At 36.6% G+C, this 23,293-nt stretch overlaps 1 long non-coding RNA gene across 1 annotated transcript in view; it reads right to left on the minus strand.

Moving 5' to 3' along the window:
• Nucleotides 1–262: 262 nt before the first annotated feature.
• The window catches only part of LOC130014113 (uncharacterized), a 30,685-nt gene continuing 7,654 nt past the window's right edge, over nucleotides 263–23,293 (minus strand). The window contains exons 2-3 of the long non-coding RNA XR_008789092.1: nucleotides 3,626–3,700; nucleotides 263–353 (exon numbers count right to left, since the gene is read on the minus strand). This is a non-coding gene — a long non-coding RNA (uncharacterized LOC130014113). The remainder of the gene's footprint in view (nucleotides 354–3,625; nucleotides 3,701–23,293) is intronic.

The following is a 23,293-nucleotide window of genomic DNA, read 5'->3' on the forward strand; positions in this document are numbered from 1 at the left end:
ATTAAATATGTAATTTACAAATCCCTGCCTTGAAAAAAATTTCTTCCATTTCAAAGGTATGTGGTAACATCATCACAATACACCAGTTACCATTCCGCGGGTTCATTAGTCCACCGATATCTATTAAAGGGGTTGGGTTAGGTTTAAGAATTTGGGGGAGAGGTTAAGTCTCCACATAAACACTGACCTAGGATGATGAAAAGTTAGTTCGTGATATTTCCTAGTTTTATTTAAAAATACATACAATACAATACATTAGATTTATATACAAAAGCGATTTCTCTGTTTTTTGGTGTTGGTGGCGCTGATGGTCTTCCTTGGATGGTACTTCTGATATTCTGGTAATTTTGTTTCTGAAGAAGAAAAAGAATAAATTTGAGAGCCACATTATTGTGTTTCCTACTACGAATTATCAGGGTTAGGGTTCGGATTATGTTTTTTTTATACCCATATTTATAGTATTTCTTACCGCGGCGGACTAGTGAACCCGCTGACTAGTGAGAGCCCTGTCCCATTGCAAAACACAGTAAAGAATAATAAAACTTATACGAAACACTGTTTGATTCCGTGACATTTCGTTAAAAGGGGAGCCATGATGGTTTAATGAATAAGAAGCTGGCGGACTTGTGCAAGGAACAAGAAAAAGAACACTTGCTAGTTGGAATTCGACGAAGGGTAGGCGGACATGGCGCTGTCCAGGCAAAATTTTCCTCATGCATTGCCGGTCTTCAATAGCCCAGTTGGTGTAGACGAGTATGACGTTAAACCCCTTTACATTTTATTTCGTAAAAATAAAGACCCAACTGCGCCGGACCCACTAAGATGACATTTTTGTAATTCATGTTATACACAGTTCTATGAAATACAATTACAGCTGACTTATGGTCGATGTTTCTATTGGGATTCTCTCGTCTTCTATTAGGCAATTGTCGTTACAACGTCTAAACTATCTAGTCGAAATGTTCCTCCTCGGGTATAAACGTCAATTGCATTCTATAGAATTGCATCTAGTGTACGTGTCGCTTAACTGTCATTGAAACATCCTGTTGAATATCTAATCTCTGTTCACCCACTATCGCACCCCCGCCGACTCACTTTTCATGCAGATGTTTGTTGACCTCTTGTCTCGAATCGTATAAAAGGCTTTGAGTTGAGTAGAGTTTGGTGGATGTTCTTGATTTGGAGGCGGCAATATACCAAAGTTAAGGGGCTGGTTACGGTGATTATGTTTCTCAAAATGTCTGTGGCCATCGTAAGGTCAGGCCTTAGAGAATAATGTTGCCACATATTGCCATGAGGTAACAAGCGTCCAGTCTAAAGATAATTTGGTGGAAAAATCGCGAGTCAGGCAAAAAGAGGAGAATTAACAATAGTCTGTGACCAAAGGCATTTGTGGCTACAAACTATATCCCTAATCATGTGACATGGGGAGGGAGTCTGGTCTATGGTGTTGCGCTTCGAGCTCTGGGACTCTCGGTCGTGGGTTCCATCCTTGTTGCCACATGGGGAGGGGGATCTAGCGGTCTATGGTGTTGAGCTTCGAGCTCTGGGACTCTCGGTCGGGGGTTCCATCTCTTCGTGTGACATGGGAAGGGGAATCTAGTAGTCTATGGTGTTGCGCTTCGAACTCTAGTTGGGAGTCTTGGTCGTGGATTCCATCCCTAGTGTGAGCGTATGTGGCTTATGACCCCCCCCCCTCTTCTGAAACCGTACATTTACTGCAGTTTCCCCTCGCAGCAAAGACCCCTGTGCATGGTTGAGTTTACTAAATTAAAGGTTTGCATGCGATATCTCTCGTGGACAGTCTTAGGTGTTCACAGGAATTTACATAACAAGGCCGCACAAGGTATATACAAGGCTGAATACACTTGAGTACTCAGTATATACGCTGCTCTTAAAACGGTTAATTAACTAAGATCCGTAAAAGAGTTGCCTAGCAGCTAGTTTGGATAAATCACAGAAACCGATATCCGCCCATGTACACGTTGCTTTAGCGTACATGTAAAATAACCTTTCCCATTTGGAATTCGACGCCAAACAGGCGGAAAGTCCGCTTTTAGTATTACACACGTGGCTATTGAAACATATATGACCTATGTTAGATTTAAGAATATAATAACGCCAACAATCACGTGCCCTAACCTTATTTACATCTCAGCGATCTTGACGAAAATTGGGCTGGCCTTAACAAATAGAACTAGCCTCATTATCCATTCATTGCCTTTCCCAAGGGATGTAATACGCAAGCCATTGAAAAGCAGGTTGTCTCCCTTTTTAATCTGGATTTCAGACGCTACTTGCATAAACAATTGGAAGACAACTCGGCCATTTCATGATTTGTTGAACATTGATTTACACACTGCTTCATGGAAATCACTGAAGCGTTAAGTGACTACTTCTGCGGATATTGATCAAAGGATAACACGAGACTTGGTAATTGGCTGGTCGTGTTAAATTTCGCTTCATTTACTGGTTTTATTAATCGACATGCAAGATGTCTGACTCCTTACTGAATTAATTGAACATCCATCTTAGTAACATCTCTTTATAAAGAACTATTTGTGATATGAAATAATTGCCCTACTCACTTTACATGGGCGATTCATATGTTTTACGCTATGAATTATTTAATAAAGAATAATTTGTTAAGTCATATCAATTTTTGATATTATATAATTGAAATGGCGGATGCACAAACTACTTAGCATTATGGAGTTATAAATTTTTTTTGATATGAAATAATTATTGCATAATACTCATTTTACAAGGCTAAAATGATTTTATAAATTTCATTTGATAATTAGTATCAATTTGTGTTATTCTATCATTTAAATTGCGGATGCCAACCAGTTTAGCAATATCGCTTTATAAAGAACTATTTGTGATCAAATAATTAGTGTATCCTACCCATTTGGTGATTCACGTTATGCTAAGAATGATTTTTTAATTTTCCTCTGATAATTCATATTAATTTATGTATTTAACTGTAATTCTATCATTGAAGTAGTGGATGTCACATGAGGTTACTTGTCTCTTTAAATCAAAAAACGACATTATAAGAGATGACTTTTTGTACGACTACTTCCATCTTGGATAGTTTAAATATATAGGTGAAGGAATCCTATTGATTTGTAACTCACCAATATACGTGTATTTGCTGTGCATGATTGGTTGAAATTTGAATTTGTACAGTTAATGAGCTATCCTACCCACTTCCGTGGTTAACTGGTCAGAAGATATTCGGATAAAGATTCTATGTTTTAACTTTCTGTTGTTGACAATTCTTATTAATTGTTTTCTTAATTTATATTGCTGTTTCATATAACTTATAGTCTTTAATTGCATCATTTCGTACTAGCGAAAATATTTCTTAATATATACAGGTTGAAGTGTGGTAACGTTCACTCTACACAAAATCATTTCGGGACTAGCATATGGCACAATTTTCATATCAATAATTCGTAGGATTAGCATCTATCATATAATTCAAGGTTATACATCATAATCATATCGTGCAGCATAGTGGGTTGACTTTAAATTTGACGGGAAAGAACACAAATAGAAGATACAGAATTATTTCTTTAAAGAGGCCCTAACACGATTGTCAACTCATTTGCACACGTACCAAAACTTCATAACATCATTGGGGATTGGTTACTCATGAGGTATCTCCATCAGAATATAATTGCGGGTTTTTCAACTGCAAATAAACGAAACAAGAAATGAAATAACGTCCAACGAAAGAAGACTTAAAGGTTCCAATTTGTACTAGTAATATGTTGATATTGGTTAACAATTACGGTTCCGTGCAAAATGTTCCATCGTGTTTCATTTTTTTGCCTAGGTCTAGCAACAGATATTCTGATTGGTATAACATCTTTATACAATACCTTTCTGGTTCGACAACGCCGTTCTCATAGGAAATAACACATTTCTGACGTTCTTCTGGTAGGAGACAGCACCTTTACGATGAGACAGCGCTCTTCGCATAAGAAATAACACCTTTCAGATGAGATGTCATTCTGATAGGAGATATCACCTTTCTGATGAGACAACGCCATTCTAATAGGAGATAGCACCTTTGTGATGAGACAACTCCATTCTGATAGGATATAGCACCTTTGTGGTATCCCAGTTAGATGCCCTTACAGAACTATGCACCGCGAACAGGTTTTAGGTTTGAATTCAATCGATTCAATTACATTTAGAAATAAGAACACACATTAAAAATTTCAGCAACCATACACCATCACGTCAGCGTCTTGGAAAAAAGAAACAATTAATTGGTGTAGCGATTTTGTACGAATAGATTATTATTAACCCTATTTAAGAACGCGTCATCACAAACTTTACCCTAAAGCTCTTATGAAAAATGTTAGGTATTATCTATAGATACAATCGTTAAATCATATCACAATAGAAACCAGCCTACAGGTATAGTTTATAAGTCAGCCACCTGAATTCAGACAGAAACGATTCAGTAAGTACAGCTACAATAAGCACTTTTCTGAAAAGGCACCGTATGCCGAGCAGAGCGAGTCGAAAACGTTGAGGATATGCATAGAAATTTTACTAAATATTCTGATAATTTCTTTTTGTTGCGTATCATACTTGATTGTGTTGCTTTACGTTAGGAACACTGATCTAGACAATATTACATATATATTTACACATTGTTGTTTCCATCGTCACGTGAATCAATACTTAAAGTTTTCCAAGAAAAAACCCAACTAATTGGCATGTTTTTGTGGATAATTTATAATGTTTATCGGGATAAATAGCGTAACGGAATTTAATATGATAATAAACTTGGTATTACTGCTTTCAAGGACCGAGATCCCTTCATATGGATATGAAATAGGGCTTAACGTCCCATTTTCACGCACCGACTGAGATAATGAAGAAGGTCCCATTGATTTGAATCAACATTGGGCTGATCGAAAAAAAAGCGTAAGTCCTATACTAACTATTTAATTAAGCCGGAGTAAATGTATTAAAGGTTCGCAAATGACTAAAACCGCGGGTGTGTTTTTTTAAAGGTTTAGTTTTTCAACATTGGCTGAATGCAGGATTTCCGATAGTGGTAGATCGTGGTTAAAAAGCAAACCCAAGACAGATTTTGTTTCATAGATTTATTGGTTCGCCTATGTCGACGATTCAGGAACATCTAAATCCACGTCTCGATTTGTGGTTAGCTAACATTTATTTGATATTTCGTGATCACTTCATCAGTGAGTAACTTCATTTATTTGGGTAAGTGACACAGTTCCCATATATCATACTAAGCCAGATAATACCCATAGATCCACGATAACATCATTTATCGCCATTTGGACTGTACAAAGCCTTAGTGACATAATCCAGTACCGTTATCCACAATTTTAATAACGAACGCTTAAAGTGAGAAATCTACCAATGGCTTAAGGAACAATCCGAGTGTCAAGAAAATAGTATTAGTTGTTGATATGCCATTTCGTGTAATCATTCCCTCAAATGCTAATTTAATTTCATACTAGAATTTAGCCATTTCATACACAAAGAAAAAATATTCGTATAGGATTTTTGAATCCTTACCGTCTATTTTTCACCACGATTCTTCTTTGTTTGCGAAAAGGAATCATATCTTGCCACATCAGACACAAATTTATAAAAATTCAACACTATTTTCATATAGAATTGTGCATTACAAAAAAACAAGATTCGTTTGAATTGATCCGCCATTATGAAACTCACGCCTGCGCAGACCGGAGGTCACGGGTTCATAGCTGCGCTCAGCCAATATTCCAAATGTAGGAATGCAATTCTACCGTAATATGAAAATTCGTGCTATACACCAATTAACAGACTAAACTGTTATTTGATACCCTCATTTTTTTTATTCAACATACACGAACAATTATTATATAAAATCTATAAAATAGAATAACACATTATATTGACATTTATAAAATATTTGAAATAAATAAATACTTTAAATTTAATAAAGTAATACAAGGTAATTAAATGAACCTCAAACATTCAACATACATGAACAATTATTACATAAAATTTGTATCAATGTGTTATTCTATTTTATAAATTTTATGTAATAATTGTTCATGTTTGTTGAATGTCTGAGGCAACACAGTCATTTGGGATGACACATTTTCTCCCAAATGGCCGTCTTTTTTTAAAATAGATAACAGCAATTGCTTTTTCCAAACCCTCAACGATAATAGCCTACATTTACAGTAAAAACTCTCTATTAAGGACAACTCGTGACTGACAAATGCTACCCTTTTCAGAGAGGTGCAATGATTAAACAAATTGCGATCAGTGTCCTTAATGGACATGGCCCTGCAAGCAGAGTTGTCGCATGGATCAGTTGGAGAAAACATATAAAATATTTATTTTATTCTCTCTTGATTCTTGCTACATGTACCAGGCTTTATTAGGGCCGTGTCGAATTAATTAATTCTATGGTTTGGTACAAACACAGCACAGATTTGAAGCAAAAATAGGTGCGATTGCGAAGTCCAAACCATAGGATATGATAAAGCAGCATCTTTCCAAACATTATTTACATCAACAGAAACCGGATATACCAATATTTTCGAACTTACATTATGTACAGAACATGTTTTGTTGACCACCTTTACCAAATGTTGTGCTTTGCCATTTCTGCAATCATGGCATATTACAAAAGGTTCCCACTCAAAATCGCCTAACATTTTCATGATTTTTTTTATGAATTCTACAGGAAACTTCACAGGCAACATAAAGTGACGAATTAAATTTTAGATATTAAATTTCAGACGGAGATCATTTTCAAATATCCAAATTACACTCAAATATGTAAAGTAAATAATAAAAACCTGGGGCCTGTTTCACGAATTTTACAGACATTTCACCTAATAGTTTGGATGCGGGTGTGGCGCCAGGCAGGGTAAGCTTACTCTTCCGGGCACCTGTTACCACTGTTTGTCGTGTATTTTGTACACGAGGAGCAGTCCATTTGCTGATTACACTATTTTGCTTGAATACACTATTTTGCCTATAACGTTTTTTAGGACTTCGAATTATGTCTTATGGTTTGGATTGTTCGTACTTGGTTTTATTTTATTTGAAAGGATCTGGCAACTACTGCCCTTCCTCTTGTTATCAATGTTTCCTTACGTGCCTTAGCGACTGAAGCTGGTGGGCGCCCAGGTTGCAAGCATTTCTGGCCACTCAAAGCTACCCAAACTTGGGGAGATGCAGATCCTTTGTCTTGGCTCTTGAAGAAAGATGGATCATCAGACGATGAGTTATTTATCATAAGAGAGTGCATGTTGATTTGCACTTGCGGTCAGAATAAAATCACATAAATCAATGCCGTCTTTCCCAATGCCCCTTGTCTTAGCCCTGATCAGTCTTTACTATCCCAGTCGGAGCACAACAGTAGGACGTTAAACCCCATTTCACTTAGCCCTGACTTAATACTTGCTTAGAGAAACATATTGGTACTGGAGGTTTGGGTGTGTAAGCACAATACCCCCTTTTCACCGGCTTAATACACAGCGAAACAGCATAGATCGATCACATGTTAATTCCACATATATTTGTAAATACTCAACGAAATTCAATCTCCTAATAGAGGTTCATCTTTCACAATAATGAAGTTTGCAAGTGACTTTTATAGGGCTAAAATGGCGTATCAGGATTTAAAGGGTTTTCACAAAAGTACTTGAATAGTTATTAACCTTACTAATTGTTAATTAAATAAGACCAATATTTACAGTCGTTTCTTTGTTCCATCCGAACTACTAAACGGTGTCCTTCGCCCGGCCTTCTGTCTTGTACCAATGACAAGGAGGAACCACACCGAAAAATATTTTCCGTGTGGAATTGTGTGCATACGACTTATATTATTATCATGCATGCCTTTGTACATATTAAACCTGTTTCAACTTACCAGGTTAGGCGCAATATAACCCATTTGGTGCAAACATGCCATTAAACATAATTTCATCTATTCATTTTAACCCTCTATATTAGCCCAGTCGGAGCAGAACAGTGGGAGGTTGAACCTCATTTCATTTGTATATTTGATTTGATTTCATTCCATTATACACTTAAAACACACCGTACGCATCATACTTTAAGAATAGAAGCGAATCTGGTCACATCCACCGTCGGGCATAAGTTAAATTAATGAAGATTGGACTGTATAAATAATTAACCACAGTAAACATAAACAGCATACGTAGTTTAATTACACAAGCCATCAGAGTTGATATAAATCTCGATACATGAATTATTAACAGATTGTAAACAATACATACGGTTTGTTAGTAGATGATGAAGTGGATTGATAAGAATTTAGGTCCATTAGAAGCGTTAGTTGCTTATCGTATCATCATCCCCATTACAATCTGCCAATATAGAATTATCTTCAAAAACATCTATATCTTTATATCTACTACAATGTTATTAATTCTCTTTACACAAAATTATCACACTATTATTTCATAATATTCTTTGAATATAATTCGTGAAATGAAGCTGGATTTAACGTCCTACTGTTCTACTCCATCCGGGAATATTTGTGCTGAAGCTGAAGACAATGGGTAAAGATGTCCAGATTACACAAAATTATCACAGTATTATTTCATAATATCCTTTGAATATAATTTGTGAAATGAAATGGGATTTAACGTCCTACTGTTCTGCTCCATCCGGGAATATAATTTGTGCTGAGAGATGCCCAGATCAGCTAATCCCTTTGGTATTGGGCAAGAAAATGTTAACCCCATGCTCCTTATTGGTCACTGCTGGAAGCGGAGGATGATTAATCACAATATTATCTCTTTAATCTAAAAACTTGATGGATGAAAAACTCGATCGATGAATAATCTCGACCGAAACTTTTTCCAAACCTTTATTATTATTATCAATTATGACTTAAATAACTTTGATAGTGACAAATAAGCACTTTGTCCATTAACATTCTGGGCGTGTATTATCGTCAACTATGTCTAGAATTACTTGTGACCACTCTGCAGGTCGGTCGGAGATCTTTACTGATTTTCCAATTAAAACTATAGAAGGTGCCCCTCCCCCCACGGCACAGATTTGTTGGATTGATTGTCTGGGTCCAAAAAGGAATCCTAAGGCGTTACCCTCCCCCCCACCCGCCTATGTGCCAATTCAGGAAGACTTGTAAAAGCGGCAGCAGAGATCAAAGTTCCTAATACAGTGTTTCCAACCTCAGTGCGAACATCTCATTGGGTATAATTTGAAGAAATAGATCGATTTGCATGCCGCCATGTACATCAATAAGAATAGATGTACACATGTCGATCTGTGGATAATCCATGTAGAGAAAATTTAACCGGATATTTGAAATCGTTCTAAAATGCTATATTAACAGACACCCATTTGATGGATGTTAAGGTCAACACGGACAAACATTTTTTCCTACCAATTATCCAGAAGACTTAAAAAAAACTTGACTGGATTAATATCGGCTTAGAATAAAAAATCGAACGGGATTGAATTTCTGTTCAAATGCATTTACAATAAAACCAACAAATTTAGCCGTACTTGTGTGAACCTGGTAAATGCTGCAGCCATAACAGACTTAATACAAATATCGTGCGCACCTGATTCAATCATAAAGTTCGATTGATGTGTTTTTCAACATTCAGAGAACTGAATAAACAAGACAGAACTTTGAACATGCAGTCGGTAATGGCTTACTGGTGCATGTGTTTATTCAGTGAATAGTGATTGATCTGGAGATATGTAATCTGGTCGCTGGCTTCATGATCTAAAAGGAAGCATTCGTCTTCTACATGGACACATTAAAGAAGAAATCTTACATAGTCGATCGCCGCCGTTCGGCGAAAAATATTTTCTTTGGCTACTGCAGGAGAGAACCTGGGTTCGTCTCAGACTTTATGAGGTATGACTCTATAAACGTAGATTTAATTATATATAAATCAAGCGCCAGAATTAGAATTGTCTATTTGTCCTGTCTAGAAGAAGAAATACAGCCGTCCGGGATATCCCACCAAAAGTATTTAATGTGGTTACGTAACTAAAATCCAGAATGTGTTCATTGCGTGACTTGTTAAGGGGGGCTATAAGAGGGCATCATACCTTTCTGAAAGTTTGACCTATACCCCTGTTTTATCCAGACAAAATTGAGAATACTGGTCTCCAACCACAAATGGCAACTGACCGTTTACATTTCAGGTATATAAATTTCTCGATGAATACCATCTTTTATTTCAACTGCAGCTTACTTTACGCTTGTTTACGTTTCCTCGATTTTGTCGTCTGGTGGTGTGAGAATCTAGTAACATGCATGGGGATGATTAATAATTTTAAGACGATTAAAAGAACACAATGGAGCAGAAAGTAAATGTCATGAACTAATGTCTAATTGGGAACGTTGCTTTACATTTTTGGTGTTAACTGCGCCATTTAAATAATTAAGTAGCCCATTAACAGCAGCGATCATCAAAGATATCTGTAGCAGCTAAATCGTTCCAGTATTAATTGCCTTTCACGACTTCATATGCACCGATAGACGTTCGACTAAATTAAATTTCCTCAGTATCACTGATTGATTAATTTCAATAAATGGAGTTCATAACACTCCGCTAGTCTATTTTCAATCAAAATGTTCTTTTTCGGTAAAGAATCTTAATCAAGATCCCACCACAAAGAATTGACCAGCAATTAAACGGTAAGCATTTCCATCTGCCAAAAGGTGTTTGATCAAGTCTAAGTATTCGATCAAATCAATTTTCTAACGGTTTATGTCTTTGAACTTATATACTAGCTCGGGACAAATGTGGAATTGTAGAAAATAAAAAGAAGAAACGATACTTAATAGGATTATAAGATAAACCAGAAACGGCACGTTATCAGACGCCGATGATAGTCGAGGGAGTTGTAAATCTGTAGTTGAACCTTTCTGACGAATTGCTTACAGCGGTGTGATAATCATCAATCTTTTAGAAGCTCACACCCCGATTCCTTTTTTTATCTGTCTATTACCGAGATTAACTTCCACAGCATCGTCATCTAATTGTATTGATGTCTTTACCTTGGAGGGAGGTGGTAACACGTACGATAGCTTAATAGATCTTCTTTATCTAACCGATATCCCGTTTCCCGCTGCATCATTAAGGAATGTAAAAAAATCGGTGGGAATGGATTTCAATTACGGGCTGGATTTCTAGAGGAATAATCACATTGCAGTACAATATAAGTAATTTACAGACAAAGACAAGTAATTGATCACCCTTTCCAGTGACATATTTGAAACATTCAGATGCCGAACACAGCTTGACAAGTCGTAGAAATCCCACAGGTGTTAATTGTGCCCCCTTGATCAATCTGCGCCTCAATTTATGGAATTGACAACTATTTTAGATAAAATGTCTTAATTATATACCAAGTCTGAAATTCTCGAACCAGGATGTTGCACCATCAGAAATAAAACATTAGACTAGTCTTTAGATCCGTCGTTTAACGTACATGCATGCATTGGTGGAGCCACCAATGACATCTGAAGATCATTTCGATCTGACCCCCATCTATAAAGCTGAAGGATTGAAGATCAATAACCAGATAAATATTGTAATTATATTATACTTGACATAAGCGATCCCCTTTAATCTTGGCTCTTAACTAAATAAACTAACGGTTAACGACAATAATCCGATTACTTGAAGTTACTGTGTCTTGAAACCTCACTGGTTCAGATGATGTAGATGGACAGCTGTTCCATTATACCGTTATAATCCAAAGGGGTTAATAGCACTAATCCAATTTATTCATGCATAATACAAAACATGGGGTAGTAAACATATATGCTAGATTATCGGTAACCATGACCTTCTATTTACAATGCGAGGACGAAACTACGGGTTCAGAATGATGTAGATGGGAAGGAACTTTCATTATACCATTTTAATACTTTAATCCGGACACGTTTCCCTTTTAAGATGTCGGGTCAATTTTTTCGTTGGGAGACTTGATAATCGATTCCCGTTCATTGAGAGGTCTATACAGTGAATGACCCCAATGCTGTACTTGATAATGAAAAGGTAAATTTCACCTACACATTATTTTTATACAAAAAATGTCTGGTTTTATCTAGACACCGCATAATACAGCTTGGGACACCGGTCTCCATTTCCAGATGGAGACTGACGGGTTTCAGTTATTTGAAAACTTAACACAAATATTGCGTTAGTTGCTCGGTCCTTAGGTAGAGGAATTAAAGGGATTTTAAAACAAAATTAAACAATTTTATTCTCCAAAAAATTATCGGGATTAGCCCTTTAAGCCACATTATAGAAATATAAACAATAGATATTATTCAAGTATAATACTAGAGCTTAAAATGTTAGAATTTCTAAATTGATATGTATATTCAACAAGCAGTTTAATTAAAAGTTGATATATGACGACAATTTTTCTGGTATGCAGAGACTTACTACCGCTTTTAAAGATTATCAATTTGGACACAATAACGTTAAATTATTTGTGATATTTGCATATATGCACGCTAAAGATATCACAGGGTTTATGCAGCTATTGAACAAAGATCGCGCCGTAACGCGTGTCTAAAGATATTAGAATAATGAAGCTGCTTGTAAAACTGTGTGAAGTAAAACTAATGTATTTCATTCTAAACGAATCTTACTCTTCTTATAGTCATACGGATCGCAACATCGACCCAAATTGGTAATATTCTTATACGTCGTACATTGTTGCAGGCGTAGATGCCTTTATACAAAACGAGCTCTCAATTAATTATATTGAATTTATGAAATCAATTTTGATCGATAAAGCAAAATACGGGTCATATGCATTTTTGTTTGATAAACACGTCAACTGGCAAATGGTACGTACGTTATATCCAAATAATTAAGATTCATGTGTCGAATATGAATGGCTAAATCACCGTTCTTCATAACAACACGGGGATCACGGTGGCTAAGTGGGTAAGACGCTGGCTCGCTAGCCTGGAGGTCGGGTGTTCAATCCCTGCATTGGCCGAGAAAGTTCATACAGATTTTCCGGCGTGGTTTCTCCTTGTCAGTGATGCAGGATGGAGGGCCTGACAAGGACAGCTGTCTAGTCGTTCGGATGGGACGAAAAACCGAGGTCCCGTGTACACATTGGCGTACACGTAAAAGATCCCTTGGCAGTTGGAATTCGATATACGAGTAGGTCGTAGCGCGCTGCCCAGGCAAAATTCCCCCCATAGCACACTGTATGGCGTATGCCCGTCTTCATTAGCCCAGTTTAGGAGCAGAACAGGAGGACGTTAAACCCCATTTCATTTCATTTCATAAAAACACATTGTAAAACAGGAATCACGCGTATATGTAAATCTAATCAGCATTATAACAAAAGACGTTAGTGTTACTGGCATATTTTTTTCCTTCCCTTTCTTGTATTATGTTTTAGGCGTTAATATAACTGATATTGCAATATGCTAAAGCACGTATGCGTATTACTAGAAATAATACACATGCACGGGTTTTTAGGCACTGTTTCTCGCATATCAGAAGAAATGGACGTCTCAAATGTTTTCAAATCGACTTGTTTTCTATCATGATAGTTCTTCAGCGTGTTAGTACAATAACCATGAGAAGTCGACGTGTTATTCCTCTCCTAATATTAGGTTAAATGTCATTTCAACGAGCAACAACAGTACTGGTGTGATCGAGACGACTTGTTTCTATCAAGATCCTTCTCCAGATAATAGAATAAAGAAAGATTGTGTTAGTACAATAATCATGAGAAATCGACGTGATATTCCTCTCCCAATAGCAGATTAAATGGCATTTCAATGAACAACAACAATACTGGTGTGATCGCGACGAGTTGTATTGTGTAACTTTTGTAATTCGAGACAAGGCATTTGAATATCGGGGTTGTCATAGAAAATAAATAACGTTTGTTGGATGTCTAAACCAGTGGGTGATTAAAAAATTGTGAATTTTATATTATTCTGATTAATTACAAAATGATCTACCTAATTCTTTTTGAAGTTTAGCCCAAGATGAAACAGATCACAGAAGACCCTTCAGTTAGCATTTACTTCTATTTTGTCATATTCCGCAGCTGGCATTAATTGAAGAAATAAGATTATGTAACAAGAAGCGCATCTTCCATCTTCGGTTGAACTAATACATACAAATATACCAGTTTGCGCCCATCTACAGGTGTCGTGCCTCGTCTATTGAATGTTGCCTACTGTTTACAGAACGTATGATACCCCTTCCTGATCATAATTATGTAACCGGGGGTGTAAATTCTCAATAAAAACTAAGGTGGTTAGTTTTTAAACCTTTATTAAAAACCCCAAAGAAGAGGTTTTTAAATAAGACTATCAAGATGATGAACAAAATCTTCAGATAACTATATTCTGTAATACTGAAGTAGTATAACTGGAACAATTCTCTGAAAATATCCTAACTAGATTTGGAAAATAAAGTTTAACAATTTGATTGAAGATATCAAATTGTCCTTACACTTCGAAATCTATCTAATGTCTGATGTCTAAAGTGAGGTTCAGATAAAAAGAAAACTTGCTTGTAACCAAGGGAGTAGAATTGTACTCACCCCAAGATTTGGGCTCTAAGAAAACAGTACAGGTTAACAAGCCAAGTTAAAGGAGAGATGTTATTATAGACCAGTTGCAAGTAAAATTAGTGTCAGTTTGTTAGTTTAAAGGTGCACTCACTCAATACACTATATTACTTGACATAATAAAACCTATAAACATATTAAAATTCTGCTTTGCTACAATTACGCCAAATATATTACATGCTCCGATCAACTTTAAGAAAACCACTAAACCCGTTTAAGGGCATTATATACATATGCATATGTGAAACACCCCACGTTTACTGGATACGCACAAAGTCGCTATCCGGAATTGAGAGAGCAGACAAAATACCCGTTTTATCTTTCGCTGTATAGATAACCATACATGCCAGAATATATGATAATCACATAGCAGAAAACACATGGACAAAAAACTGAATATGACGTTATCGCACCAGGAATTGTGATGTCATATCAAGAACCGAAGTCTGCAAAATTTCATATTATTCTGATTCATTACAAAATGATCTACCCAATTTCTACATGATGTATTTGTCCAAGTAAAAGGGGCCAGCGATTATCTAGACACCCATACAATTGAATACCGGAATTTCATAAACGATAATTCCATAGAGATCATTTATGAGTGACTCAATATTTTGATATGAATTCAGACGTGATAATTGGTTTATTTTTTCACCGTTACGCATACATGTAATTGGCATATCCACCTTCGTCGACAACTACACCGAGGCATCACAATGGTAGACAATAGTATCGACAAAATGACACGTTTACAGAAGTAAATTCAGAGATTTGAGTCAAAGAATTTTCGTTCCAAGCAACTTTCAGCTACGGCCAAATTAACCGATGCAAGTATTGATGTTTGCTTCCAGTGCATCCAAGCGTAATATTTAATTGATGTCAGCACAAAAAACACTGAGATTTTATTAAGAGGTCACTCCCGTTAAGCGGTCAGTCATGAAAATTCCCTTGAGTGGCTGCTTAGTACAGAATTTAATGAAATTTGCATGTCCACCTTCGTCGACAACTACACGGAGAAATCTCTATATTATAAGGTCGTATTATGTCATCTACAACCATGTGTACGTAATAAACTGGCTAATTCAATATTCTTAATTGATTTATATCTAAACAAGATATGAAGGCCGTCTTTGTTCTCTCAATGATAGATCGTTTATGGGCTTAAAATGAAATGTGTATTTCGATAGTTATTTGAATAAGTGTGTTTTTAATTATGAAAAAATCCATAATAGGTGAATCTATATTTCATTTCAATTTTAAATACCCGAACTAATTAGATTGCATTAGTAAATTAGGTAATGATCGCATCGAATTCTGTGCACTGACAAATAACCCCACATAATAGTTAAATCGATATTTCATTTTAATTTTGAAATCTCGAACTTAAAGAGAAGCGAGAGGGATTAAAGTCCACCATGGCTCAATGACAACCCTTATAGGATCAAATTTGCATTAAGCAAATGGTCTCTTTGCGATCTTTGAAATGATAACTGAATCTATAATTTCATTTCAATTTGAAATCCCGAACTAAAAGACTATTAGAAATTTAGGTAATGGCCGCGTTTAATTGTGTGCATTGAAATTGTCTCCCTTGTCCCGTATCCGCCAACAACAAGGTCTAATCGTCTCTATCCATAATCAGAGATTTATATTGATAACTCGTTTTACTGGGCTTATGGTTCAATTAATTTTACTGTTGAAAAGCTATTTAAAAAAAACGAGATTAGTTTTCTATTCCTTCATTCTATTATAACAGTACGTGACCTGTATTATGACTTGTCCCAAGTATAGCTCGCTCTGCCATGTGGGAAATCGTTGCCAAGATATCACCCAACAAAAATCCCATTTATTACTATCGACTTTATCACTCGCAGAAGGAAATTATTATGCAACCATATAACCAGAATCGAATTTTCTAATTTCCGTACATGTTCTTTTTCTGCTAGACTTAGCATTTCTCATCAAAACTCGTATTTTCGATTTCTTCAAGAAAAGCCACGTTAAGATTGAGACGCAGTGATGAATGTAAAAACATGTTTGATATTCCATTGCACGCAACCTATATAATACCTCAGACTAGTAGACGTGTGTACTGTCTCGCCAGAAAGAGCATCGATAATTTATAGACTAAAAGCCGCAACAGGATACCCATAATTGACAACAAAAGAAACAAATAATCGAAATTTTGTAAATGGTGTTAATACTGCCGCTAACTACCGGAGGCAATGATAACTTCTAAGCGTCTCAAATAGCCTCTTCAATTAAATATCACCAAGTTGAATCGTCTCTGTAATCTTCAACAATTTCTGAAATTTCTTCAGGACAGATGATTGGTATACCTGGCTTCAAACGCTGAGTTACGTGCCTCAGTTCACGATCTCTAGCCCTGTGAAGCCAAAGATCTAAACGCCCATGAGGGTTACACGGAACAACACAGGGGGGACTTCGACAATACGAAATGAAATGAAATGGGGTTTAACGTCCTACTGTTCTGCTCCTATACTGGGCTAATGAAGACGGGCATATGAGGGAAATTTTGCCCGGACAGCGGCACTATCGCCTACTCTTATGTCGAATTCCAAATGCTAAGGGATCTTTTACGTGCATTCCAATGTTTACACGGGACCTCGGTTTTTCGTCTCATCGGAAGGACTAGACAGCTGTCCTTGTCAGGCCCTCCGTCCTGCATCACTGACAAGGGGAAACCACGTCGGAAAATCGGGATGAACTTTCTCGACCAATGCAGGGATCGAACATCCGACCTCCAGGCTAGCGAACCAGCGCCGTACCCACTTAGCCACCGTGGCTCCTCGACAATACGAACAACGAGAGTGGGGGACTTCCAAGTTCCAAAATTCAATAATCAAGATTAATCTTGTACTTTTTGTATTTGAAGCTTGGTAAGTCAGATGTAGTTAAGATAAAAGTCTCTACGGTCACTTCGATTTATTTCAAGCCCAGCCTTTACTTGTTTTCGGGGAAAGATGTCTTGATAGTTAGAAATCAAATAATAGTGTGTTAGTCTATAGTTTCCGAAATATTGTGTAGATAAAATTTTAAGTCTCATATCTTTAAATTTAAATCACTGGGCTGGTGATTCTGATTAATAACTTTTAATCCGGCGGTTTCCATTTGCTTAGAAGCTTCCGGTTATGAAATCTTGTCCAGACTATTGCTATAGTTAGCTATGCGTAGTGACGGGTGACGTCACGATATACCTCTTCTTTTTTTAAAAGTTTGCATTATCTTGACCAAATAGTATTATGTATTTAAACGATCGGGGTGATCCGTGCCTGCAAAGTTTCTCATTGAATAGACTGGACAACCTGCTCTAAATGACGTCAGGCTGGTTCCTACGTCACCGCGCTATTCTGACTTCATATGCAAGTCAGAAAAGGAGTGACGTAGGAGCGAGTCTGACGTATTAGAGCAGGTTATCCAGTCTACTCATTTAAGTACAAACTAGCGTTACAAATAGCTATAATAAATAACGCGAGTCGTGAACTCCTCTGGTAAGTAAGTGTAGGCAGATAATTTTGATAACTCTGCTCGAGGCATATATTCCCTGGTTACCATGTATCAAGTATCCCCCTTTTCAGAAATCCACCAAGTAACTATCATTTCTTATGTCGCCACTTTGGTGACAGGTGTCATACAAGAAACAGAACAATACCTGATATCTTAGGCATAGGCGTACTGGGAAGTTTTTGACTGCGGGGGGGGGGGGGTGGTTGGTGCCCAAAAAATGTAGTTAGGTTCTTAGTATGTTACATAATAGTAATAAATTCGTTGTTAAATTGGACACATTCAAGAACACAATATTTTTTTTGATTTGATTTACTGAGGAAGGACACCTTAGCCCGAAACGTCTAAATAAATACAACCTTAAACGTCTACTATGAGTTCATCTTTTCTACTGGTTTGAGGGGCTACTATTCTACTTATTTCTACTTTATCCTGCAACCCCTTGTGTATCGCTGAGATCCCAGTCTAGATGTCCTCCAGATACTAGCATCCAGCTACTTTAGGACCGTTTGTATGAGAGTTGTTATCGTTTTTTAACTGAATATTTTTTTTTTATACAAATTTTACAAAGTACAATTGTGTGCCCAAATTTTCCCAGCATTTGGTGCCCAAAATGGGGGGGGGGGGGGGGCGACGGCCCCCCCCCCAGCTCGTACGCTTATGATCTTAGGCCTTATGCCCGCTGGTGGCCCCCATTCAGCACACAGCGAACTATCTACTTCGAAAATTGATCTCTGCTCTGAATGCCCGTCATATCCAAAAATTAGTATACTATATTGTAATGCGGTTCTACTCCGTTTCACATCTGTTAGAGACACAAAGAACAAATGAATCTGTTCAATTTTATTGAATGGATACGGAATAAATACTTCTCAAAATTCACGCAGTATACATGGTGTTTTCAACTAAAATCGTCGATGTAGGACTTAAAATGTCGATCAACTAGCTTAGCGTCTGTTCTCAAGCGGAGCTAATTGTAGACAAAGGGCGTAAGTTTAGTATGGGTGGCCCCAAGACTAGTTTCTGGATGCTAGCATTAGCCTCTGAAATTGAAATAGAAAGTATGGCTACAGTAGTGGATGTCGTGCACGAGACATGGTATGTGCGTGTATATGTTTCATACTTTGTACACGTGTATAATATTGAATAAAAAAACCCCACAACTTTGTCAGATGAGCTGACCACTAAATTGGAAACACCCAGCCACTTTTTGTACGTTATAGAGGATCGTCTTCTGCTGTGCAGGGGCGGATCCAGGAATTTTTGTAGGAGGATGTTGGCCAGGTTCCTGGGACAATGCATCTTCGAGGGGGGGGGGGCACTACAGCCTTGAAAAAGTTTTAGGAAATACATGTGTCTCTATCATCTAATTCAAGTATATACCTACAGACTGAGCTTTTTAATGAGAAAAACCCAACACACCGTTTGACGGCAATTTTTATTATGAATTCATACGATCACATTGTGATTTAATTTCATTAATACAAAGCATTAATTGTGATATCACATATATGTATATATTTTATACCATTATCTCGCGCTGTGAATGCCCATCCCATCTGACGATAATGGATAAAGCGTACGACCGTGACACTTTTTTTATAAAGAAAAATCTGGAGCTGATCTCCTTGGATCTGCCCCTGCAATAACCATAGTTTCTAAAGAACTTTACATTAAATCTACCACATCTTATCATGCATTCATCATCATATTGTTATTCTGAATCGTTACGAAATGCAATGCTTTGAATCTGCCGTTATTCTGATATTGTTACGCAGCTCTCAGTTTTCAATGATTCAAAGGCCATCTAGTCCTCTTACAATGTTGGTTTGACCAGACATATTCCGGGCAATATAAACTCCTCTGATCGCACAAAATAACCCCGCATTATATTGATGCACAATGTCAAATACCGACAGTAAAACTGATTTTAGAAATGCATCAATATCCGCCTTTAAAACGTCTAAGTTCCAAAGGGAATTATTTAAATATCCTTTTAAATTTTATAGATACTTAACATTTCGAAATGTTTCATGCGTTATAGATCCGTGAACATTAACCGGTGTCAAATGTCTCATAAATATTTGTTCCCCGGTTTGATTACAGAAGCAAACAAAAAATCGTAATGTGGGTTTCACCTCAAAGAGAATTTTATTTACTCAACAACGATTGCATACAGAAGGGCACATTATTACGACTTGATTCTTTAGCATTACCTGGTAGAAACGCCACCAGCATAATTGGTTTGTTACAAAAGTACACACTAACAGTGTTGACCAATAATTGTTTCTGGTATAAAACCAGGGAAATCTAATTGATTACATGGCTGGTGAATTATACAATCCCAGCAAGTTTGAAAATACATTAAAGAAAGGTTGCCAGGCAAGAAACCATGCGCTATCGGCCAAAAGACACTTAAACCCTGATCAAGCGTAATAACCCACGACGGTATTATCTGGGAAAATGAACATACTTTTACTGGTTTCTATTTCCTCCTATTGTTACAATTATTATAGAGTGATTCGTCTCATGCACATAAACTATATAAATAAATGGAAAGTTAATCAGGCGGTAGATGATCTTTGGTGAATGGGAATGACAGCCCCTACCCATAAATTTAGATGTGGTTCTTTTCAATAGAGGCGCTGCACATGCGTACCTGGAGCCAAAACTTGTAACATGTTTTCGTTATATACAACTAGATTCCACGATGTGCTATATACTCAGTCGTATGTTATAGGATAACAGCAAAACAAATTTACCGTAAAACAGCAGCATTGCGATGGCTAATTAACAATTATTGTTCTATCCATATCAATAGTTCTTAATTGACATCCAGATTTGTTTGCGTACGTGGATAAGAAAACAAAATAAAAGACTATGTTTTATGTGTATACAAAGATAACAAATAACAAATAAAGGCTTATGTTTTTTCGCTTGTAATTAAAGGGACAATCAGCGACATTTTCACTGAAATCTGAACAGTAAAACATGTCCTAATCTTGACTGCGATTAAAGGCTTCGTTTAAAATCAGAAATGTACGCCCTGATTTACTGGAACGAAATAAGTTGATTGTATTTACTTATTGGGGCACATTATATGTAATCGCATGCATGCAATGAAACTGATGGTAACAAATATTCCTTATTATAAATTCTATTGCGTTACATTTCTAAGTTAGAACGAAATCACTACAAATCAGTGAAAGCTTGGTATTTATGGATTTGGATAATCATTGACAATGTCTTATTGTTAAACATACATTATGCAAGAGCTAAATCTTCCTATTGCAGGTTTTTTTCAGGCCTGAAATGTCATCTAAATTATTAGGCATTAACGTATCCAGACCATATCCAACTCTCGATGCCATCGCTAGCCTGTGATATTTAGCGGGTTGGAATACATTTTGTGAAGGATAATTAAACGTAAAAATGGATAATCGAGACTTTGTTTATTATCGCACCGACTTCAGCAATAATGATCTAGGCTAGCCTAAATTTGAGAGTGGAGCAAGTTAGCTGAAATTTTCAGAATATTCTACTGACGTTATCTATTTTGTAACTATTATAGCAAGAACTGTCCAATCTTTATCTAATCTTACACAATGCCCCTTTAGGATTTAATTGTGTAGAACGAAGGAGTGAGAATCGGGTTTTAACATCCACTAGTCACAAACTTATAGGTCATTTCATTTAAAACTTGGCTTACGCGTAGGGGATTTTAGCGGTGGGAAGTTGGAGGAAACCAGAAGACCAGGAGAAACCCCACGAAGTTGGTCAGGAGACCCTACGCCTTGTCGCGTACAAGCTTCTGATCGAAACCACGGCACGTGACTCAATGATAGACCACTCAATATCAAAACCCCTCAAGTTGTATGGCTGTTGCAAGATTTAAAGGGGCTAAATCGCTAATATTTGGAACCCAGAAATTGACACTCATGGGTCGCAACGCATATAATAATGTAATATGAATGTATCTAAACTGATTTACATTCAATCGTTTCCGTTTTTACTCTAATTTCAAATCAGTTATATTCGGCGAAATACGCCAGAAATCTCAATCGAATGGCAAGCTCTAGCGTCTGGTTATTCCAGTCTACATAGTATTTATTGCACATGCTCACCATTAGACATTACTTGTGGAATATGTCCAGCCTCGTTCTTCCAGTCCCTTGTTACAAGTGGTACTGAAACGCATTATGGTACACGATTCGTGTACCAATGTGTACCAATGGTAAAATGTTTATTTTGTCTTAAATATTGGATATCAGAAGCCCACCATGTCCAGGAAAGATCACAACATCAATGTTGATTTAAAAAGACAAAATGATTCGTGTTTTCAATGTCGCAATGTCGAAGACCTTGGATGATATTGAGTTAGAGACTTAGCTACTTTAACCCTTATCTTGGCGTGTTTTCAAATGAACGAACAAAGTTTTCCATATTTGCCAAACAATTTTGCCCATTTAAAGATATATGGTGAAGATCAAGCAGCCAGACTATGACTATTTTTAAACTCATTTACCCGGAAAATCAAATCATCATTACTAAAACCGTTTAAAGCAATAACAAAAATATTCTAGGCAATTTAGATATATAGTCTTCCATATAGTTGATGGTCAAATAATTGATGTCTGAATTGCAAAAGAAATGTATCTGTAAGCTGAAAATATCTTTCAAATTCTCGAAAACGGTTCTAAAGATGAATCGGAAAAACAACGTAAGGGAATACGAAAATATAAAAACACCTATCCCATTCATTATGTGCTAACAGGAGCAAGGACTACAAATGAATGTTGTCCTTTCCACAAACAAAATAACTGTTTTATCTTCTGTATAACATCAGCAAGCCGTTAAATAATTAACTAACCTCGAATATCAAAGGTCCCAGAACATGAAACGTTTAATACAAATCACTCCAGGATTAATGGTTTTTGAGACAGCATTTCCATCAATAGACGTTCGGCTCCACTTGTTCTCGACATCCTTGATTAAAGATACATTATGTAAAATTGAGATAAAGAGCTGACAGTTCTCACTATAATAGTTTTAAAATAGATAATGAAAAGGAATATATTTGGAATATTTGAATAGTGGGCACTCTCTTAGGTCACAATTTGTT

The sequence above is a fragment of the Patella vulgata genome, chromosome 8 (genome assembly GCF_932274485.2).
Source record: "Patella vulgata chromosome 8, xgPatVulg1.2, whole genome shotgun sequence".
Lineage (NCBI taxonomy): Eukaryota > Metazoa > Mollusca > Gastropoda > Patellidae > Patella > Patella vulgata.